Genomic DNA, 5,231 nt, shown 5'->3' on the forward strand with positions numbered 1-5,231 from the left:
TTCACTGGTTTTCTCACATCCTTTAGTAGCTAAATAGAAAACTTGAGAATCTAGCCAATTTTGTTTCTTTGGCTTGTTTTCTTGTACAATAGGGAAAGCTTTCAGGGCCCTATCCCTTTTATTTGATAAACACTATTCCTTAAAACATGCCTGGGTTTATTCAGAAGTTGTATGGCAGGTTTCAGTTATTATTTACCAGCCCTGCCCTGGAAAAAATATAAATGAGCTAAAGATGGCCTCTGTGTGTTAAACTCCTAAGTTGTTTATTTCTTCACTGAAGGCTGAGACCTGTTAGCTCAAAAGCCTGCTGACACCGAACTCAAATTGATCTCATTCGAAAAAGCCACTTGCACACATGTTTACAGCAGCACAATTTACAATTGCAAAATTGTGGAACCAACCCAAATGACCATCAATCAAAAACTGGGATATATATATATGTGTGTGTGTGTGTATATGATGGAATACATATATATGTATATATTCATGCAACCATAAAAAGCATAAAAAGGAATGAATTAATGATATTTGCAGTGACCTGGATGAGACTGGAGACTATTATTCTATGTGAAGTAACTCAGGAATGGAAAACCAAACATCATGTGTTCTCAGTTATATTCGGCAGCCAAGGTATGAGGATGCAAAGGTGTAAGAATGATACAATGGACTTTGGGGACTTGAGAGGATGAGCGAGATGAGGATGAGGATAAAAGACTACAAATATGGTGCGGTGTATACTGCTCAAGTATTGGCTGCACCCAAATCTTATAAATTAGCACTAAAAAACTTACCTCTGTAACCAAATACACCTGTACCCCAATAACTTATGAAAAAATAAAAATAATAAATTGGTATATGGTGAACCCTAGGTAGAATCTTGCCTTTGAGAGGGTGATGACTTAAATTCCAAGAGCTGACAAGGGTGCTGATATTCTCCTGAAATTTCCATTGACAGTTTTCTACTACCTGCGTGTATCCTTCTACCAAATATTTTTTCTTGTTTCTGAGATGGAGTCCCGCTCTGTCTCCAGGCTGAAGTGCAGTGGTGCAATCTCAGCTCACTGAAACCTCTGCCTCCCAGGTTCAAGCAATTCTGTGTCAGCCTCCTGAGTAGCTGGGACTGCAGGCCTGCGCCACGATGCCCAGCAATTTTTGTATTTTTTTTTGTAGAGATGCGGTTTCACCACGTTGGCCAGGATTTTCTCAATTTTCTGACCTCATGACTCCCCCACCTCAGCCTCCCAAAGTGCTGAGATTATAGGCATGAGCCACTCTGCCCAGCCATCTTTTTTTTTTTTTTACAAAGTTTTGCTAATTAGCAAATAATTAGACTGACATGCACACTAATGTTTTTCTTCCATGCTCTCTTTAGTGTTCAATATTTTATCCTTCACAATTGTATTACTTACATTGGAGGAGAGTTTAAGCATTGAGTTAGAAAGCAGAAAATTTGATTGCCCTAAGTTTAGAAATTATACCCCTAAAAATTAACTGAAAACATGAATGCTGGGTGGTAATGATAAATGAAGAAAATGTATTTATTTCAGTGAAATTTTGCATGTATTAAGATTTTTTTAACTAGGATCTTCAAGATTCTAGGGGTTTTGTGAGTGTGTGTGGAAAAAGTAATCTGTTAACACCGGCATTTTAAGGTGTTAAAATGTAGTTTACAAAGTAAACTGTAAATTAGTTAAATTGTAGTTTACAAAGTAAGTATAATTTTATTGTGGAATTCTCACAGATGGAAAATTAAGGCCAGGCACAGTGCCTCATGACTGTAATCCCAGTACTTTGGAAAGCCAAGGTGGGTGGGTCACTTGAGACCATGCGTTCAAGACCAGTCTGGCAAACATGGTGAAAACCTACGGTTGTGGGTGCCTGTAATCCCTTCTACTTGGAAGGCTGAGGCAGAAGAATCATTTGAATCCAGGAGATGGAGGTTGCCATGAGCAGAGATTATGCCACTGCACTCCAGCCTGGTCAACAGAGCGAGACTCTGTCTCAAAAAACAAACAAACAATTAAGTATGTTTATTCTGTGCATTTTATTTTGCAGCAATCTTACCACTTGTTTTTGTATCATGTATTCCAGTTGTCTCTTAGTGAAAAATGTAAATGCCTATTAATTTTTAGCTTGTTTTTAGCTTAATTTTTAAAATTAAATTAAGGACCCTACAATAAATTGTGTCTCCAGCAGGTATATCTCAACCCTCTGTGTCAAGAATGTTTTGGTTGCCGCTTGAACTTAAGGAAACAACTTTGACCTCAGTCGCCTAAAATGCTGGTGTTAACTGATTACATTTTCCACACACACTTGCAAAACCCCTAGAATCTTGAAGATCCGAGTTAAAAAAATCTTTATCATGCAAAATTTCACTGAAATAAATACATTTTCTTCATTTATCATTACCACCCAGCATTCATGTTTTCAGTTAATTTTTAGGAGTATAATTTCTAAACTTAGGGAAAGCAAATTTTCTGCTTTCTAATTCAATGCCTAAACTCTCCTCCAATGTAAATAATACAGTTGTGAAGGATAAAATAATTGAACACTAGAGCATGGAAGAAAAACATTAGTATACATGTTAGTCTAATTATTTGCGAATTAGGAAAAGTATGCTGCTTTCCACCTCTACCACAGATGCATTGATGAACTGTTGATCAACGAATGGTGTTCAGAAAGATCAGAAATAATAGGCTAGATAGCATACATCCTAAACTTGTGTTCCATATAACTTGAGCTCCCAGAACCACTAAGTTTGGTTAAATCCCTGCATAGCACTGAAGCCTCTCTAGGTCATTTATTGGGTGTTTTATCTAGAAAGTAAATATTAAATACTGCCCTATATTTTTGAATAGTGCTGCAGTAGACATATACATGCGTGTGTCTTTATGATAGAATGATTTATATTTATTTGGGTTCATACCCAGTGACAGGATTGCTGGGTTGAATGGTAGTTCTGTCTTTAGGTCTCTGAGGATTGTCACACTGCTTTCCACAATGGCTGAACTAATTTACACTCCCACTAACAGTGTATAAGCCTTTCTTTTTCTTTCCAACTAGTCAGCATCTGTTACTTTTTGACTTTTTAGTAATAGTCATTCTGACTGGTGTGAGAGGATATATCATTGTGGTTTGGATTTGCATTTCTCTAAGGATTAGTGATGTTGAGCTTTTTTTCATATGCTTATTGGGATCAAGCATGTCTTCTTTTGAAAAGTATCTGTTTATGTTGCCCACCTTTTAATGGGGTTGTTTTTTTCTTGTAAATTTGTTTAAGTTCCTTATAGATACTGGATATTAGATCTTTGTGAGATGCATAGTTTGCATCTCCCATTCTATAGGTTGTCTATTCACTCTGAGTTTATTTTGCTGAGCAGAAGCTCTTGTTTAATTAGATCCCATTATAAGTACATTATTTGTTAAACATATTTTTAGTTGTTTTGTATGTAGTATGCAACAAATCACAACATTTTGCAGCCACAAATTATATGCAAAGTGTAAAGAAACTGTTAATTAAATGGTGTGATTTTTCAATTTACAATTCTTCAAGGAAGAACTAGCAAATCAGAACTACATGTAGCATCTTTATACATGGAAATGACAGACTGCTTTTGCTGTTTGATACAAAATGGCTGAACTTCATTTTTAGAAGATTAAACCTGACATCTAAACATGCCAATATAAACATCAAAAAATACATATTCTAACTTTACAAGAGAAACCATAGAATATAGCATGGTACTAGGAAACTAGCAAGGATTACACCCGGTATTTTATAAAGCAGCACACAAAAGTTTCAGTTTTCTGAAACTGAAATTAGCTATCTTGAGTCAAGATAATAAAAAAAAGTTAATATTGACTGTTTACAACCTCTGACATTTGTAGAGATGGAAAGAATCTGTTGTTGTGAAGCTACATACAATAAAATTCAGGCCATTTATTTTTTTATTATTTGGGTTTAGATTGCAAATTTATTGTTGTGAGAAAAGAATGGAAGCAATTTTTAGCATCAACCTTCACCTGACTGCTTGGCCAAAGTGGTCTAAATTTTAAAATTGGACTTCTCTGCATCATCAGTTGTTGCTCCAGTGCCATTTGCTTTTCAATCTCACTTGCCATTGTGATGAAAGTCTTTTCTACATTTGCTGTGTTCTTAGCACCAGTCTCCAAAAATTGAATTCCAAGGGAATCAGCAAATTCTTTTGTTGTTGTGTAACCTACTTTCTTTGTGGGATGATCACATTTGTTTCCTACCAACAATTTATTGACATCTTCACTGGCAAAGTGATCCGTTTCCTGCAACCACTGTTTATCATTATTGAAGGACTCTTGATCTGTTATATTATACACAACTACAATGCCATGGGTTCCTGTGTAATGGATCAAAGTCCAATGGAAGTGATCAAAGTCTTTCTCTGCTTGTTTTGTCCCCTAGTTAAAGCTTGATTGTTTTGCCATTTAATATTACAGTTGTTATTTTGAAATCTCCACTAATTGTGCTGATGTAGTTTTCTGTATATGTATCACCTGTAAATCTAAGAAGAAAGCAAGACTTTCCAATCCCAGAATTTCCAATTAGAAGTCACTTGAATAATTAACCATATTAGAGATTCTTGCTGGTGATGTCATTGCAGCTGCTGCCTGCACCACCGTGACTCTGAGCCATGAATAACCAAAGGAATGGAATGAGATAGGCTGTTTTGGGAGAGCAAACATCTTTTCCCACTCTGTCTCCTACAACACAATCAATCAGCATCCGTCACCGCTTAGCTACCACTTCCACCCCAAAATCCAAAATCTTAACTGGCTTTCCAACTCCTTATAGATTTCTTCCTCACTTTAGGAGCAATGAAATTTGCACTAGATAGATGCAGGTTGAAAGCATTTCATGAAAAAACAATTTTTTAAGTCTCCATTTAGAGCATAAAGAGGGCTTATTCATGTCACAGATCTAAATCCCTGAGAAATGTGACATTCCACACTTTGGTGGAGAAAATACATCACTTTTCTATTTTGGTTAGAACTGCCTAAGTGCTCCTTTCTTAAATCTCTTCTCCTTTTCTTCACCCCTTTAAGCAGCACTTGCAGTCCCTGGGGAGGGAAAAATTGGGCTGTCATGCACCTTACCCCATGTTGTCTTAATGAGACTAGGTTCTGTCTGTGCTTGCTCCAGTCTGTTTCTTAGTGTTACCTGTCCTCCTTTCCTACCAGCCTGTGTGCCCTGGGCA

The 5,231-nt window shown here is 36.6% G+C and overlaps 1 pseudogene; it reads right to left on the reverse strand.

Moving 5' to 3' along the window:
- Positions 1 to 4,012: 4,012 nt before the first annotated feature.
- LOC100407774 (ras-related protein Rab-1A-like) lies at positions 4,013 to 4,669 on the reverse strand (annotated as a pseudogene).
- Between the last annotated feature and the right edge of the window lie 562 nt (positions 4,670 to 5,231).

Source organism: Callithrix jacchus, chromosome 4, assembly GCF_049354715.1.
Source record: "Callithrix jacchus isolate 240 chromosome 4, calJac240_pri, whole genome shotgun sequence".
NCBI classification, from domain to species: domain Eukaryota; kingdom Metazoa; phylum Chordata; class Mammalia; order Primates; family Cebidae; genus Callithrix; species Callithrix jacchus.